Consider the following 19183-nt stretch of genomic DNA (forward strand, 5'->3'; position numbering starts at 1 on the left):
CTATAGTCGATGTGGTGTAGGTACACACAGGGAAAGAGTTCTAGGGAGAATGAAGGAACTATTGAGATAGTTCCAGTCAGCATGGTGTGCAACTTGGAGGGGAGCTTGCAAGTGGGGATGTTCCTTTGCGTCTGCTGCCTTGATTTTTCTCTGCATAGAGGTACTGGGTGTTGCAAGCACGATAGATAGAGACTTGATGAGATGCTGCAATGTATTTTACATGTGGTAAATGTCTCTGTGGACCAGCAATGGAGGAAGTGAATCTTTAAGGTGGTGGATATAGTGCCAATCAAGGGGTCTACTTTTATTCCAATCTGCTATCACACTTCTTAAACATTGTTGGAGCTGCACTCAACTAGGCCAATCACACTCCTGATTTATGCCTTGTCAGGAGAACACAGGCGTTCATGAATTAGGAGATTTATAACTCACCACACAATTCCCAACCTGCTCAAAAATGCCAAAGAGCTGTTGAAGCTCAATCAAAACACAGACTGCAGATTTCTAATTACTAATGACATCAAGAGTGTGAGATATTGTGTTTTAGATTATCTTTACTAACTCATTCAACAGCTCACTATATTCATTTATATTGGATTCCTGTTTAATCATTCATAACCCTTTACCAACACATTATTTACTATAACACGGATTTTGTCATTCATTCATAATACTGTGGTTTTGTAGTCTATTTTACTACCATAAGATAGACCAAATTCAAACAACCTTTTCTAATTAAAGCACCTCTTTCTAATCAGAACAACCCTTTCAAACCCATTACTGCATTTTCAGCCTTTGCTACAAGCAATGTTTAGGCCTAACCACCTCTGAATAAATGTAACACACACGACAATACCATCCCCATTAAGTCTCCATGAAACATTACAATATTAATCAGCCCTTACCAACCATTTCTTGGATCTGAACAGATTATCCAATTAGTAAGTACCTGTTCAATACCTTTTAGCTGGGCCATTATCCCTTTAAGAAACTAACTGACAAAACAGCACTTCTACGAAATTGCACAAATAAGTAAAACTCATACCAGCAAATAGTAAATAAATTTCACAATTCAGCTGCAGTAATCAGTTCAATATCCTTTATTGTTATATTAAGTACAGGTTAATTTCTAACTTATTTAGAGCTTATAGGCCTAGCATTTTCACTAACATTTTCTAACTTAAAAGACAAACACCTCCTACTTATGCAAACAGACCAGACAGACACTCTTAATCCCATCAGAAGTAGCAGCCAGCATTTCGCTCGTTTTAACCCATCTCCTGTCTCCCAGGACAGAAGTCTTTCAAACCTTTGTATACTGTAGATAAAAGAATGTAACACCATAGTAATGGAATGTTAATATATATGAGAACTGTGAATAAAGGGGCACTTGTACAGAGGAACTTTGATTATCCGAATGTTGATTATCCAAATTTCGGGTTATCCGAACAAGGTCGCAAGGTCCCAATGTGTGGCTAAAGTGTGTTGTCCAGTATTCAATGATCTGACAAACTACTCCCTGCCCATGTCGTTTGGATGATCAAGGTTTCCCTGTATTTGGGGATTCTATTGTCACTTTGGACCTGTGCTGTGATCGCTGAATAAAAGAGGTTATTTTCGCCACTCACTGATTCCAACCATTATTTGAACATGATTCCACAGAGCTATGACCGTACAAGTGGAATATGGTGTTGATGTAGATGATCAGCCGTGGTTTAGAATGGCAGAAGGCATTAAATGCTCTTAAGTTTTTATTGTGCTACATATATAGATGGTCATCTCCACATACATATAGATGGTATTACATATACATAAATTTATGGTGAGCCCCAGGATGTTGGTGATGGAGGATTGTGAAACACTGATGCCAGTGAAAGTCCAGAGGAAATTTTTTACTTGAAAATGATTGCTCACTCCTATGTTCTTATGAGGCATGAATGATACTTGCCAGGACTGGCCCCATGTCTGAGGAGTCATGAATGATACTGAACATTGTTCATTGAACAATAAAAATCTCCATTTCTGATCTTATGAAGAATGCTCAGTGCTGAAACAACTAAAAATGGTTGGGTCTGGGATGTTCCCCTGGGAACTCTGCAATGATATCCTCAGACTGTCTAACAATCGCAACCATCTACCTTTGGATTATACACGATTCCAGCCACTGGAGAATCTTATCCTGATTCCCAATGACTTCAACTTTGTTAAGTCCACTTGATACCACACTCAGTCAATTACTTCTTCATATCAAAGACAGTCACTCAGATGGGTTAACTCCAGGAAAGGTAAGAGAGGTAGGCAGCTAGTGCAGGAGTCTTTTGTGGATATACCGATTTCAAACAGGTGTGTTGTTTGGGAAAATGTAGGGGGTGATGGATTCTCAGGGAAATGTAGTGCAAACAGCCAAGTTTCTGGTATGGAGTCTGGCTCTAATGCAAAGAGGGGCACATCGGGGTCCAAGAGATCAATTGTGTTAGGGGATTCTCCAGTCCAAGGTACAGACAGACGTTTCTGTGGCCAGCAGCAAAAAAGTAGAATGGCATGGTGCTTCCCTGGTGTCAGGATCAAGGATGTCTCAGAGAGGGTGCAGAATGTTCTCATGGGGGAGAGGGCCCAGCAAGAGGTCATTGTCCACATTGGAAACAACAACATAGGAAGGGAAAAGGTTGAGATTCTGAAGGGAGATTACAGAGAGTTAGGCAGAAATTTAAAAAGGAGGTCCTTGAGACTAGTAATATCTGGGTTACTCCCGGTGCTACGAGCTAGTGAGGGCAGGAAGAGGAGGATAGAGCAGGTGAATGCATGGCTGAGGAGCTGGTGTATGGGAGAAAGATTCATATTTTTGGATCATTGGAATCTCTTTTGGGTTTGTACAAGAAGGACAGATTACACCTAAATTGGAAGGGGACTAATATATTGGCAGGGAAATTTGTGAGAGCTGCTTGGAAGGATTTAAACTAGTAAGGTGGGGGGTGGGGGGGAGTTGGGACCCAGTGAGCTAGTGAGGATAAAGATCAATCTGAGACTTGTAACATTGAGGATAGAAGTGAGTCAAACAGTCAGGGCAGGCAGGGACAAGGTAGGACTAATAAATTAAACTGCATTTATTTCAATGCAAGGGGACCAACAAGGAAGGCATGTGAACTCAGGGCATGGTTACGAGTATGGTACTGGGATATTGTACCAATTACAGAAACATGACTCGGGGTGGGCAGGACTGGCAGCATAATGTCCCAGGATACAAATGCTAGAGGAAGGATAGAAAGGGAGACAAGAGAGGAGGGGGAGTGGCATTTTTGATAATGTGCTGAGGGAGGATATTCCTGGAAATTCATCCAGGGAAGTTATTTGGGTGGAACTGAGAAATAAGAAAGGGATGATAACCTTATTGGATTGTATTATAAACACCCTAATAGTCAGATGGAAATTGAGAAACAAACTTGTAAGGAGACCTCAGCTTTCTTTGGTAGCTATGGTAGGGGATTTTAACTTTCCAAACATCGACTGGGACTGCCATAGTGTTAAAGGTTTAGATGGAGAGGAATTTGTTAAGTGTGTACAAGACAATTTTCTGATTCAGTATGTGGATGTACCTACGAGAAAAAGTGCAAAACTTGACCTACTCTTGGGAAATAAGGCAGGGCAGGTGACTGAGGTGTCAGTGGGGGAGCACTTTGGGGCCAGTGATCATAATTCTATTAGATTTAAAATAACAATGGAAAAGGATAGACCAGATCTAAAAGTTGAAGTTCTAAATTGGAGAAAGGCCAATTTTGATGGTATTAGGAAAGAACTTTCAAAAGATGATTTGGGGCAGATGTTTACAGGTAAAGGGATTGGGAAAATGGGAAGCCTTCAGAAATGAGTTAACAAGAATCCAGGGAAAGTATATTCCTGTCAGGGTGAAAAGAAAGGCTGGTAAGTATAGGGAATGCTGGATGACTAAAGAAATTGAGGGTTTGGTTAAGAAAAAGAAGGAAGCATATGTCAGGTATAGAGAGGATAGATCGAGTGAATCCTTAGAAGAGTATAAAGGAAGTAGGAGTATACTTAAGAGGGAAATCAGGAGGGCAAAAAGGGGACATGAGATAGCTTTGGCAAATAGAGTTAAGGAGAATCCAAATAGTTTTCACAAATACATAAAGGACAAAAGGATAACTAGGGAGAGAATAGGGCCCCTCAAAGATCAGCAAGGTGGCCTTTGTGTGGAGCTGCAGAAAATGGAGGAAAATACTAAATGAGTATTTTGCATCAGTATTTACTGATATGGAAGACATAGACTGTAGGGAAATAGATGGTGACATCTTGCAAAATGTCCATATTACAGAGGAGGAAGTGCTGGATGTCTTGATATGGATAAAGGTGGATAAATCCCCAGGACCTGATCAGGTGTACCCTAGAACTCTGTGGAAAGCTAGAGAACTGATTGCTGGGCCTCTTGCTGAGATATTTGTATCATCGATAGTCACGGGTGAGGTGTTGGAAGACTGGAGGTTGGCTAACGTGATGCCACTATTTAAGAAGGGTGGTAAGAACAAGTCAGGGAACTATAGACCAGTGAGCCTGACGACGGTGATGGAAAAGCTGTTGGAGGGAATCCTGAGGGACAGGATTTACATGTATTTGGAAAGGCAAGGACTGATTTGGGATAGTCAACATGGCTTTATGTATGGAAAATCATGCCTCACAAACTTGATTGAGTTTTTTGAAGAAGTAACAAAGAGGTTTGATGAGGGCAGAGCAGTAGATGTGATCTATATGGACTTCAGTAAGGTTCCCCATGGGAGACAGATTAGCAAGGTTAGATCTCACGGAATACAGGGAGAACAAACCATTTGGATACAGAACTGGCTCAAAGGTAGAAGACAGAGGGTGGTGGTGGAGGGTTGTTTTTCAGACTGGAGGCTTGTGACCATTGGAGTGCCACAAGGATCGGTGCTGTGTCCTCTAATTTTTGTCATTTACGTAAATGACTTGGATGCGAGCATAAGAAGTGTAGTTAGTAAGTTTGTAGATGACACCAAAATTGGAGGTGTAGTGGACAGCGAACAGGGTTACCTCAAATTACAACAAGATCTTGACCAGATGGGCCAATGGGCTGAGAAATGGCAGATGGAATTTAATTCAGATAAATGCGAGGTGCTGCATTTTGGGAAAGCAAATCTTAGCAGGACTTATACACTTAATGGTAAGGTCCTAGGGAGTGTTGATCAACACAGAGGCCTTGGAGTGCAGGTTCATAGCTCCTTGAAAGTGGAGTCGCAGGTAGATAGGATAGTGAAGAAGGTGTTTGGAATGCTTTCCTTTATTGGTCAGAGTATTGAGTACAGGAGTTGGGAGGTCATGTTGTGGCTGTACAGGACATTGGTTTGGCCATTGTTGGAATATTGCATGCAATTCTGGTCTCCTACCTATCGGAAAGATGTTGTGAAACTTGAAAGGGTTCAGAAAAGATTTACAAGGATGTTGCCAGGGTTGGAGGATTTGAGCTATTGGGAGAGGCTGAACAGGCTGGGACTGTTTTACCTGGAGTGTCGGAGGCTGAGGGGTGACCTTATCGAGGTTTACAAAATTATGAGGGGCATGGATAGGTAAATAGGGTAAATAAGTCTTTTCTCTGGGGTGGGGGAGTCCAGAACTAGAGGGCATAGGTTTAGGGTGAGAGGGGAAGATATAAAAGAGACCTAAGGGGCAACATTTTCACACAGAAGGTGATACGTGTATGGATGAGCTGCCAGAGGATGTGGTGGAGACTGGTACAATTGCAACATTTCAGAGGCATTTGGATGGGTATATGAATTGGAAGGGTTTGGAGGGATATGGGCTGGGTGCTGGCAGGTGGGACTAGATTGGGTTAGGATATCTGGTCTGCATGGATGGGTTGGATGACTCTATGAATCTATTTAATGAAGTTATTTAAGGGCTGAATGTTATTTATAAAACTGTCCTACTCTTGCCTCCAATGATGTCTTGAGTTAATTTACATGCAATCCTGAATTGTGACGGAAATTCCAAGTAATATTTCATCTGAGGGACAGAACACATAATAATAAGGGACTTCCTCTGCATCACATAGATATGCATCAGGAGCAGAAGTACGCCATTTGGCCCTTCAAGCCAACTGTCCCATTCAATAAGAACATGGCTGATTTGATAAGCTTTCTCACCCTTGATCATCAAAAATCAATCTATCCCTGCCATTAAAATATTTAAGAATTCTACTTCCATGATCTTTGTGGAAAAGGTTTCAAAGACTTAAGACCCTTTGTGAGTAAAGAAGTCTCCTGATTTCTGCTTTAAATGGATGACACTTTATTTTTAAACAATGACCTCCAGTTCTGGCTTCTCCTACATGAAGAACCATCTTTCCACGTGCATTCTGTCAACACCCATCAGGATCATACATAGTTCAGTAAAGCTGCATCTTTACTCTTCGAAACTCTGGTGAATACAAGCCTAGTCTGTCCAGTGTTTCCTCACAAGAGAATTTGTTTGGTAGAGGTATTAGTGTAGTAAACTTTCTCTAAACTATTTCTGATGTACTAACAGCCTTCCTTAAATAAGGAGAGTAATCCAGATGTGGTCTCATTAATTCTGTAAATAATTGAAACATCCTTATTTTTGTATTCAATTACAATTGCAATAAACAATAATATTCTTTTTGTTTTCTTAATTGCTTGCAATACTTGCATAAGAACCGTTATGATTCATGCACCAAGAAACCAGATCCCACTGCATCTCAGTACTCTGCAAGCATTCACTATTTAGATAATATGCTCTTCTTACTTTCTTCCTGTCAAAATGGACAATTTCACATTGTTCCTCAATACCCCATTTGTCAGATTGTTGCCCACTTACTAAATCTATCTACATTCCTTTGTACCTTCCTTATGGCCTCTTTAGAACTTTATTTCCTTCATATTTTTGTGAATCAGCAAATTTAGCAACCCTAGCTTTGGTCCTTTCATTTTACTCTTTTATTTAAATGGTATAAATTTAAGATTCTGTGCTGATCTGTATGGCATATCAGTCATTACAACTTGCAAACCAGAAAATGACCCATTTATATCTTCTTTCTGTCTCCTTTTGCTTAGCCAGACCTTTATCCATACTAATACATTACCATCTAGATCATGAGCTCTTATTTTCTACAATAGCCTTTGATGTAGCATCTTTGTAATCTCAAATTGTGAGGGCAATATATTCAATGTTTCCCTCTTATCTACAGCATGTTAATACATAAAGGAACTCCAATAAATTGGTTAAACACAATTTTCCTTTCACAAAGCCATATTGATTTTGCTTGAGTGCCTTGAATTTTTCTAAGTGTCTTTAGAAATAGCTTCTAACATTTTTGCTTTTTCAGATGTTAAGTCAACTGGTTTGCCATTTCCTGCTATCTGTCTCCTTCCCTTTTTGAATAGCTACACTCCTATTTTCCAGCCTATTGGAATCTTCCCTAAAGCTAGGAGAATTCCAGGGGCATGTTTGCTTGTGCTGAACCTGTAACTTTACAACTCATAGGTAAAAGTGTGACCACAGAGTCACAGCGACACCTTTTAGGTGATATGACTGAATTAACTTATATCAGAAGGTTATGAGACTCCAGGAACATACATTAATAGGTGACATTATATTGAAATTGCTCTATATACACAAGCATTCACTGCATTCTTTAGATACAGCTGCTTGCGAGAATCAGCAGAAATAATTTATGTCAGGAATCTTCCAGTGACACAAATGAAAAAAAAGCTCCTATCCCGAATAAACATCTTTACCCACTTGCAACAATACAGCAGTACTGTAACCCATGGTGCATTCTACAATGTATTGTTATAGATGTAACTGCGCACAAAGGACAATTTCGTCTTTATTGTGTTGTCTGGTTTTCATTCTATTTTTCGCTATAGTGGGATACTCACAATCTATAAAGGGATATATTTGCTGCAGATACTAGAGAATATATATATAATCGGTATCTAAAAAAAGTCAATGAATTCTGTCCTTGGCTTTTATAATTTTAACCTTCATGCATTAAAATAGAAATTACAACTTAAACCACAAAAAAACTTACACCCAGAGGAAATGTGAATGCATAATGCTAATAATAACAGACAAACTGTCATGTACAATACATAATACTAACTGAGTGTTTTACCTTCTGAAATTGCAACACTATGGTCAAGGACACATATATCTATTCCAAGATTTTAAAACTTCAATGAGTGGTTATGAAATAGTACTGACAATATAAAAGCAAGTCCTCTAATTTTCATACATTAAATAAGCACAGGATGAATCAGAGACTGCTATTTTTTCTCCTGAGTGATCAGATCACGACAAAAATAACTTTTTAATAAGATACCACTCAAGGGAGAATAATAGCACTTATCACAGCATGAGTGAAGAGCCAAGAATGACTTGCAATAAGATAACCACTTGCAGATCCTCAGAAATGTTCCAAAAAACCTTTACAAAATGAGTTATTTTGAAGTGGAATGACTCTTATTCTAGAAGCCTTTTCAGAAGATCCCCCAAACAACAGAGCTGAATGATTAGTTCGGATTTTAATATTTGCTGTTATTGATTGAAGGAGAACTGCTAAACTGATTACTGTATGTAGAGTTCCCAGAGTTCCTCAGCCCAAAAAAGATTACTACAATTGTTGAATGTAATTTGAAAATGCACTGCTGCTTGGAATTCAAGGGAATTCAATTTTTTCATATTTTTCAATTAATGTCAACAGGATTTTGAGGAAGAAGTCTCAAAATCTTTGTGTGAAGAAATTTTTCCTAACATCAACCCTGAAGGGTGTAAATTATCTCTCTTATTCTGGACTCCACCATTGGACAAATAATTTCCCTCCACATATCATATCAAAAGGGAGGAATTTTCCCATTTTCAGTTTAAATGTTCTGTTGAGTGAAAGTCATGGCCATGGTTTGGAGCAACATTTCCTTTATTGCAATCTTCCATCTTTTGCTTGATTAAGTATGCAACTGGGGTCTTAGGCCTGCTTCTTGGGGAATTGTGCAGCTGGAAGTGCTCATCACTGCTGAGACCTTTTGGAGTTCATGCCATTGATGTCATATTTAAAGACCAGGTACACACGACTTCGAATGCTGCACATCAAGCATAACCCCTCGCATTTGCTGCTTGAGCATTCTCACTACATGGACAGGGACCTGGAGGTCTTGGTAACAAAGTGATGGAGAGGAGGGTTGTCTTTTTTCCTGCAGACGGCCAAAGGAGGCCACATCACCAGACTAAGACTGCATGGATCCAAACTGAATCACATTACTGCACGTGTTATAGCCACTCAATAGTTCTCACCTACCTCATTCTCCCAAACATCTAACCCTCCCTGTCCTCTGCACTTCCAGTTCAGTCAATGGGGAAATCTTATGATTTATACTGCTCATCCTTCATCTCCCACCTACTCTTTCATCCACTTTCATTATACTCAGTCCCCCCCTTTGTCTCATTGCAGGAAGAAATGTACCACAACTGCACTCTTGTCTCCACAGCTCTCAGACCGAGCTACCCATAATCCCAGAACTAACTGTGGCCCAAACCCTGGATTGCAAGGAAATGTATCCCTAGACTCTGGTAGGACTGAACTCCTGACTGACTATTTGTAAAATCTTGAACTGGAATTGGACAGGCCTCTGGCTGTCATGTTATCCTTTAAAATACCATAGTTCTCCTTTACCTCACTAAGGTCTGTTCCCCTTTGGCACATGTCCCTTGCTTAAAGTCCATGCAGTGCGTTTGCTGGTGCATTCTGCCATTGTGATGTGACCAGGGTGCAGTACAGTGACATGTCCATCCCTTCACTGTTCAGTGCCTTTCCCTCTGTGATAAAAAGTAGTGAAAGCCATAAAGGCTAATAATCTGAAAGTCAGTGCGGATGTCAATGAATATCCGCCAAGAAAACATTGCGAAATAGATAGAGACTGCAGGCTTCAAACTCAATGCAGAGTGAGTGAGGACTAAGAAAGCAAGCAAAAAGCCATAAGGTGCATCCTGTGAATCCCTGTGTGCAAAGTGACTCAGCAGAATCATGCCTTTCATAGGTGTTCCTGAGCTCCAAAGTAAAGTGTTGAAGGGTTGAAGTGGTGTGTAAGTTGATTTGAGACCAGACATGGTGATGTCGTGAGGTTGATCATTTGCCAATGCTTACTTGAGTGAATGAAGGGTAAAGCAGGTGGTGACCACTAAGCATGTAAGGACACTGTTGTTAAGAAATAGTTGAGTGATGGCCAGGTCAAGCATTTAGTAAATGCAATTACCAAGTACCTTGCTCTGATTTACATGTTGGAAATTTGCAGTGTCGAGATTATCAGGGAAAGAAAGGAAAATTGGAAGTGGCATACAAATAAAGTGAGTTGGGGCTTAAATGAGTTGCTGATACATCGGCATGAGGTAGTTGCGGCTCAAAGGCAACCTTCTAAAGTCATTTAAGGCTTGAGGCAAAAATCACAAAACCTTTTCTCAATGTCGGCATTCTGCTTTTATTATGCTGTCTGCATTCTCCCACCTTTCTTGCCATTGCTCATGCCCAAACAGGGAGGGGAAAATTGCACCCTTACCAGAAGCACCTCAATCAGATTCTTCTCTACTCAAGTGAATATAAACTTCCTATGCACACTATCATCATAATTTATTTTATATTGATTTTAGTGACACTGAACTCCACCTGCTACAAGATCAATAGATTCTTTGCAACCAAAACCATTGAATTCCATGTGCAAGTTCTTCGGGATTTTGGGCAAGAATTTTTATTTTAATTAGATGTCAGTGTTGATGGAAAGAACAGCATTTGTTGTCTGTCCAATGGGAAGGTGGTAGTCAAGTTCTTGAACTGCTGCAGTCCCTCTGTTGAAGGTACACCGATTGTGTTGTTAGGAAAGGAATGTTTTTGACTGAGCGACAGTGAAGGAATAACCCTTAAGTCAGGTGCTACTGCTCCCATGTGTCTGCTACCCTTCTTCTGGCCGATAGAGGTCATGGTTTTGGCAGCTATCATCTAAGGAGGCTTCGTGAATTGTTTCAGGGTACCTTGTAAATGGTAAACTGCTGCCATTATGTCCTGGTGCCAGAGAGGGCGAATGGTTAAGATAATTGATCAGGTGCCAATCAAGTGGGGTATTTGCCCTCAATGGCAGAGAGCTAATTGGATGGTGTTTGAGGTGCACTCATCAGGCAGGTGGAGAGTATTCCATTGCACTGTTCCTCTTGGGAGAAAAAATGAGCATGAATATAAGCAATGAAGTGGCAAAATGAAGTACCTCCATTGGAAATCCTGGGGAGGTGATTAGGTTTTCCCATCGGATATGGACATGGCCCAGTACTTGTGAGGTGGAAATGTTATTTCTACATATCAGTCCCAGCCTGAATGTTTTACAGATTTTGCTACAGGTGTACATAGCTTCAGTACTTGAGGAGTTGGGAATATAAAGGAACACTGTGCAATCATCAGTGAACATCCCCACTTCTGACCTTATGATGGAAGGAAGGCGGCTGATGAAGGAGTTGAATATTCCTGAGCCTAGGACACTAGGATCACTAGTATTGATATGTGGCAGCTGCGATGATTGGCCTGTAACACTACAACCATCTTCCTTTGTGATAAGTATGGCTCAGACCAGTGAAGAGTTTTCCCTAATTTCCACTGACTTCTATTTTTCTGAGGCTCCTTGATGCTACACAGAATCAAATGATGCCTTGCTGCCAAGGTAGTCACTGTCATTTCACGTCTGGAATTAATCTCTTCTGTCCATATTGGGACCCAGGCTGTAATGGGGTCTGGAGGTATTAGGTTCTGACAAGTTACATATGAACACCAACAAGCACCATAAATGACACCTTTCAGCATTTGCTGTGCATTGAAGGGAAACTGATCGGGCAGTCATTGGCTGAATTTGATTCCGCAAGGAATTTTCCATATTAATGTATAGATGCAAGAGTTGTTGCTGCACAGGGGAAACCTGGTTACAGATGAGGATAATTATTTTTTAATATCCCCAGTAGTGTTCTTGTACACCAAACCCATCACCAAACCCACTCATGGTATTTCTTCTATCTATTAAACAGCATCAGTAAATAACCTACGTTTCCAATTGATCAATGTGGTTAGTTCTGAACTACATGACTTATTTACTACAGCTGGGATACTATCCAGGGGCCTGACATTTTAGACCACTGCTACACCACTGTGAAAGATGCCTACTGCTCCAGCCCCCACCCTCATTTTGGCAACTCCAATCACAATGCCGTGTTTCTTTTCCTAGCGTACAGGAAAAAAACTCAAGCAAGAGACCTCCTCATGGATACAGGACCAGTGCTGGTCGGAGGAAGCAGAGGATCAACTCTGGTGCTGTCTGGAATCGGCTGATTGGGTCGTGTTCAAACAGACCGCAGGTACCTTGGACGAGTACACCACCACCATCACCGACTTTATCTGCAAGTGTGTGAAGGACTGCATACCGAGAAAGTCAGTCTGGGTGTTCCCCAGCAGGAAACCCTGGATGAATCACGACATACAGAACCTGCTAAAAACCAGGTGTGAGGCCTTCACATCAGGAAACCCACTCAAATAAAAGGAATCCAAGTATGACCTTCTCAGAGCCATTAAGACAGCCAAGGACTAATACCGATCCAAGACAGATACCTGGCGACTATGGCAAGGACTGATTGACATCATAGTTTCTAAAAAGAGACAGTGCAAGATAGCAGACGATGACACATCCCTCCCAGATCGTCTCAACGCTGTCTATGCTCGCTTTGAGCAAAATTTCGGTGGAGAGTTAACAGCTATGCCAACAAATTCTGACGAACCTATTGCAACAGTCACTGCATCAGAGGTCAGATAATTTTTTCTTCATGTGATTCTAAGGAAAGTGATGGGACCGGACAGAGTACCAGGCCATGCACTCAGAGCACGTGCAGATCAACTGGCAGAGGTCTTCTTCAACCTCTTCCTGCAGCAGGCCACTGTCCCTGCCTGTTTCAAGAGGGCCAACATCATCCCTGTGTCTAAGAAGGCTCATACTGCCTAGTGGCCCTAACTTCGGTGATTATGAAGTGCTTTGAAAGGCTGTTCATAGCATTAATCAAACTCCCCACTATTCCTGGCCCACAGTTGAAAAATGTGGTGCTGGAAAAACACAGCAGGTAAGGCAGCATCCGAGAAGCAGGAGAATCGACGTTTCGGGCATAAGCCCTTCTTCAGGAATGAGGCTGGTGTGCCAAGCGGGCTGAGATAAAAGGTAGGGGGTAGGGAATCTGGGAGAGGGGCGCTGGGAATACGATAGGTGAAAGGAGGTGAGGGTGAGGGTGATAGGCCGGAGAGGTCAGGAAGAAGATTGCAGGTCAAGAGGGCGGTGCTGAATCCGAGGGTTGGGACTGAGATAAGTGTGGGGGGGGAGTGGAAATGAGGAAACTGGAGAAATCTACATGCATCCCGTGTGGTTGGAGGGTTCCTAGGTGGAAGATGAGGCGCTCTTCCTCCAGGCATCATGTGGTCAGGATCTGGCGACGGAAGAGGCCAAGGACCTGCATGCCATTGGCGGAGTGGGACGGGGAGCTAAAGCGTTCAGCCACGGGGCGGTTGGGTTGGTTGGTGCGGGTGTCCCAGAGGTGCTCCCTGAAACGTTCCGCAAGTAGGCGGCCTGTCTCCCCAATATAGAGGAGGCCACATCGGGTGCAGTGGATAATGTAAATGATGTGTGTGGAGGTGCAGGTGAATTTGTGACGGATATAGAAGGATCCATTGGGGCCTTGGAGGGAGACGAGGGGGGAGGTGTAGGCGCACGCTTTGCGCTTCTTGTGGTTGCAGGGGAAGGTGCCAGGAGTAGAGGTTGGGTTGGTGGGGGGTGTGGACCTGACGAGGGAGTCGCGGAAGGAGTGGTCTCTCCTGAATGCTGATAGGGGTGGAGAGGGAAATATATCCATGGTGGTGGGGTCTGTCTGGAGGTGGCGGAAATGACGGAGGATGATACGGTGTATCCGGAGGTTGGTGGGGTAGAAGGTGAGGACCAGTGGGGTTCTGTCCTGGTGGCGATTGGAGGGGTGGGTTTAAGGACAGAGGTGCGGGAAGTGGAGGAGATGCGGTGGAGAGCGTCGTCGAACACGTCGGAGGGGAAATTGTGATCTTTGAAGAAGGAGGCCATTTGAGTTGTTCGGTAGTGGAATTGGTCCTCCTGGGAGCAGATGCGGCAGAGGGGCAGGAATTGGGAATATGGGATGGCTTTTTTACAGGGGGCAGGGTAGGAGGAGGTGTAATCTAGGTAGCTGTGGGAGTCGGTCGGTTTGTAGTAAATGTCTGTGTTGAGTCGGTCGCCTGAGATAGAAATCGAGAGGTCTAGAAAGGGGAGAGAAGAGTCTGAGATGGTCCAGGTAAATTTGAGGTCGGGGTGGAAGGTGTTAGTAAAGTGGATGAACTGTTCAACCTCCTCGTGGGAGCACGAGGTAGCGCCAATACAATCATCGATGTAGCGGAGGAAAAGGTGGGGGGTGGTGCCAGTGTAGCTGCGGAAGATGGACTGTTCCACATATCCGATGAAGAGACAGGCATAGCTGGGGCCCATGTGCGTGCCCATGGCCATTCCTTTGGTTTGGAGGAAGTGGAGGATTGGAAGGAGAAGTTGTTAAGAGTGAGGACCAGTTCAGTCAGTCAAAGGAGGGTGTCAGTGGAAGGGTACTGGTTGGGTCGGCGGAAGAGGAAGAAGCGGAGGGCTTGGAGGCCTTCGTGATGGGGGATGGAGGTGTATAGGGACTGGATGTCCATGGTGAAGATAAGGCATTGGGGGCCGGGAAAGCGAAAATCGTGAAGGAGGTGGAGGGCATGGATGGTGTCCCGAAAGTAGGTGGGGAGTTCTTGGACTAAGGGGGACAGGACAGTGTCAAGGTATGCAGAGATGAGTTCAGTGGGGCAGGAGCAGGATGAGACATTGGGTTGGCCGGAGCAGTTGGGTTTGTGGATTTTGGGTAGGAGGTAGAAACGGGCAGTGTGGGGTTGTGGGACTATGAGGTTGGAAGCAGTGGATGGGAGATCTCCTGAGGTGATGAGGTTATGGATGGTCTGAGAGATGATGGTTTGGTGGTGTGAGGTGGGGTCATGGTCAAGGGGGCAGTAGGAGGAGGTGTCCACGAGTTGGCGTCTAGCTTCAGCGGTGTAAAGTTCGGTGCGCCAAACTACCACTGCGCCTCCCTTGTCTGCCGGTTTGATGGTGAGGTTGGGGTTGGAGCGGAGGGAGTGGAGGGCTGTGAGGGTGAGAGGTTGGAGTGGGTGAGAGGGGTGGACAGGTTCAGGCGGTCAATGTCGTGGCAGCAGTTGGATATGAAGAGATCGAGGGCAGGTAAGAGGCCAGCACGGGCGGAAGAATTGTTCGATGTCTCACCACGTGTCGAACTCATTGATCCGGGAGCGTAGAGGGATGAAGGTGAGGTCTCTGCTGAGGACTGATTGTTCATCCTCAGAAAGGGGGAGGTCTGGAGGGATAGTGAAAATACGGCAGGGCTGGGAGCTAGGACCTGGTGTGGGGCTGGAGCTGGGAGTGGGGGCGGAGTCGGTCGTGGGGGCGGAGATCGACATGGGGGCGATGTGGTCCTTGAGCAGGTGAGTGACAGCACTGGGGGCAGAAGTGGCTGCGCGACGGCCACTTCAGGGGCAGAAGTGGCACGCCGGGCAGAAACGGTGCTGTTCCGGTGCCTGTGGATCCCGCGGTGGCCATGTATCTGTTGGTGATGGTCTTCCTGGCAATTGTGGAGGCAGTTGTCTGGGCGGTGATCGCGACGGCTGCATGGTCAGTGGTGGCTATTGTCCATGCGGCGGTGGGGGCAGAAGTGACGTCACTGTTCTGCGCGGCGGTGGTGGCTGCAGTGGCTGCATGGGCAATAGCGCCTGAACAGTTCCGGAGGTCGCGAGAAGGTTCTGGAATGGTTGAGGAATCTGGAGTGTGGGAGTGAGTACATGAACGTTTTTTGTATTTACTTTCTTTGATGTTCGATATGGCTAGGAAAAAACTTTTGTTCAGTGTATGAATCCTTCTGAGGATGAAGAACAACAAAGGTCCTTTGCAGGTCTGGGAGAGTGTTGTCCTGAGCTGGGGCAGGGCTGACTGCAGGGAGTGTAGGTGGCACCGCATGGCTTGAAGCGTGGCGCGGAGGATCCGGAGGGAGGTCTGTTGTTGGAGGCTTTGGATTTGTTGCAGATACAGGTTGTCGTGGTTGGGTCCAAATTGTGTTGGTTTGAATGTAGTCCGGAGTCCATGCGAGGTCAGTCAGTTCCGTAGGCAGGTGCTGAGGAAAGAGATGTGTCCGTAGGCAAGTGCTGAGGAAAGAGACCCACTCCATTTTGCCTATCGAACTAACAGATCCACGTCAGATGCCATATCATTTGCCCTTCACTCCTCCCTAGAACATCTTGACACCAAGAACAGCTATGTAAGAATCCTATTCATTAACTACAGTTCAGCTTTTAACACTATTATCCTCTTGAGACTGATTACTAAACTTAGTGATCTCGGACTAAGCCCCACTCTCTGCAACTGGATCCTCAATTTCCTGACCCACAGGCCACAATCAGTGAGGATTGTGGACAATATTTCATCCTCACAACACTTCACACTGGAGCCCCCAGTGTACTCACTGTATACCCGTAACTGCGTCGCCAAGTGCTAAACTAATGCAATTTACAAGTTCGTGATGACAGCACCATAGTCGGTCGAATCTTAGATGGCGATGAAACAGTCTACAGACGGGAGGTGGAAGACTGGAAAAATGGTGCACTGAGAACAACCTAGCTCTCAATGCCAGCAAAACCAAGGAACTCATTATTGACTCTCAGCGGGATGTTACTCATGCCCCCCTGTACATTAGCAGCACAGAGGTGGAACAAGTGGAGAGTGTGTACCTCCTGGGAGTGATCATCCACAACAAACTTTCTTGGACTCTTCATGTGAATGCACATATTACAAAGGTCCAACATGGTCGCTTCTTCCTCAGGCAGCTGAGAAAGTTTGGCATGACAGTGAATACCCTTGCCAACTTTTATAATTGCACCATCGAGAGCATTCTATCTGAATGTATAACTACCTGGTATGGCAACTGTACCATTCAAGATCGGAGACTGTTACAGAGAGTGGTGAACTCAGCCTGGACAATCACAAAGGCCAACCTTCCATCTGTAGAATCCATCTGTAGAATTCTGGCAGCCCGCTGTCAAGGAAAGGCCACCAGAATTCTCAAAGATCCATCCCATCCTGGCAATCTTTTTCTACAACCTCTACCATCGGAGGGAAGGTACAGAAGCCTGAACAAACACACCAGCCATTTTCGAAACAACAGTTTCTACCCTACTGTTGTTAGAATATTGAAAGGACTCACAAACTCTTAACATTCGCCTATATCCATGTTTTTGTTTTTGCTGCTGTTTACCTATTATTTACTTATCTATATTATTTAACTATGTAATCTGCCTGTATTGCAAGACAAGTGCTCACAAGACAAAGCTTTTCACTGGACCTCAGTAAACATGACAATAAATTCAATTCAACTATAATCATAGAATCTCTACAATGCAGAAAGAGACGACTTGGCCTATTGAGTCTGCACTGATCATCTGAAGAGCATCCCACCCAGACACAGCCCCTTACCCTATCCCCATAACCCTTTATTTACCATGGTTAATCCATCAAGCCTGCATATCTTTGGACTTCAGGAGGAAGCCAGAGCACTCAGAGGAAATCCACACAGACATGAGGAGAATGTGTAAACTCCATGCAGACAGTCACCCAAGATTGGAACTGAACTCAGGTTCCTAGCGCTTTGAAGCAGCAGTGCTAACCACTGAGTCACTGTGCAGCTGGGCCCAGCAGGGTTACATAGAACATAGAACATAGAAAAATACAGCGCAGTACAGGGCCCTTTGGCCCTCGATGTTGCGCCGATCCAAGCCCACCTAACCTACACTAGCCCACTATCCTCCATATGACAATCCAATGCCCGTTTAAATGCCCATAAAGAGGGAGAGTCCACCACTGCTACTGGCAGGGCATTCCATGAACTCACGACTCGCTGAGTAAAGAACCTACCCCTAACATCTGTCCTATACCTACCACCCCTTAATTTAAAGCTATGCCCCCTCATAATAGCTGACTCCATACGTGGAAAAAGGTTCTCATGGTCAACCCTTTCTAAACCCCTAATCATCTTGTACACCTCTATCAAGTCACCCCTAAACCTTCTTTTCTCCAATGAAAACAGCCCCAAGTGCCTCAGCCTTTCCTCATACGATCTTCCTACCATACCAGGCAACATCCTGGTAAACCTCCTCTGCACCCGTTCCAGTGCCTCCACATCCTTCCTATAGTATGGCGACCAAAACTGCACACAATACTCCAGATGCGGCCGCACTAGAGTCTTATACAACTGCAACATGACCTCAGGACTCCGGAGCTCAATTCCTCTACCAATAAAAGTCAGTACACCACATGCCTTCTTCACCGCACTATTTACCTGGGTGGCAACTTTCAGAGATCTGTGTACATGGACACCAAGATCCCTCTGCTCATCCACACTACCAAGTATCCAACCATTAGCCCAGTACCCCATCTTTTTGTTACTCATACCAAAGTGAATCACCTCACACTTACCCACATTGAACTCCATTTGCCACCTTTCTGCCCAGCTCTGCAGCTTATCTATATCCCACTGTAACCTGACACATCCTTCCTCACTGTCAACAACTCCACCGACTTTCGTATCATCCGCAAACTTGCTCACCTATCCTAGCCCCTCCTCCAGGTCATTTATAAAAATGACAAACAGCAATGGTCCCAAAACAAATCCTTGCGGAACACCGCTAGTAACTGCACTCCAAGATGAACCTTTACCATTAACTACTACCCTCTGTCTTCTTCCAGCCAGCCAATTCCTAATCCAAATCTCCAACTCACCCTCAATACCATACCTCCGTATTTTTTGCAGTCGCCTACCATGGGGAACCTTATCAAATGCCTTACTAAAATCCATATACACCACATCTACCGCTTTACCCTCGTCCACCTCCTTAGTCACCTTCTCAAAGAATTCAATAAGGTTGGTGAGGCACGATCTGCCCTTCACAAAACCATGCTGACTATCCTTGATCACATTATTCCTATCCAGATGTTCATAA

The 19183-nt window shown here is 44.1% G+C and overlaps 1 protein-coding gene across 2 annotated transcripts in view; it reads right to left on the bottom strand.

The window, feature by feature from the left end:
• The window catches only part of ptgis (prostaglandin I2 (prostacyclin) synthase), a 101565-nt gene that overhangs the window by 33594 nt on the left and 48788 nt on the right, over positions 1–19183 (bottom strand). The gene's annotated exons all lie outside the window — the stretch shown is intronic.

The sequence above is a fragment of the Chiloscyllium punctatum genome, chromosome 37 (genome assembly GCF_047496795.1).
Source record: "Chiloscyllium punctatum isolate Juve2018m chromosome 37, sChiPun1.3, whole genome shotgun sequence".
Classification (NCBI taxonomy): domain Eukaryota; kingdom Metazoa; phylum Chordata; class Chondrichthyes; order Orectolobiformes; family Hemiscylliidae; genus Chiloscyllium; species Chiloscyllium punctatum.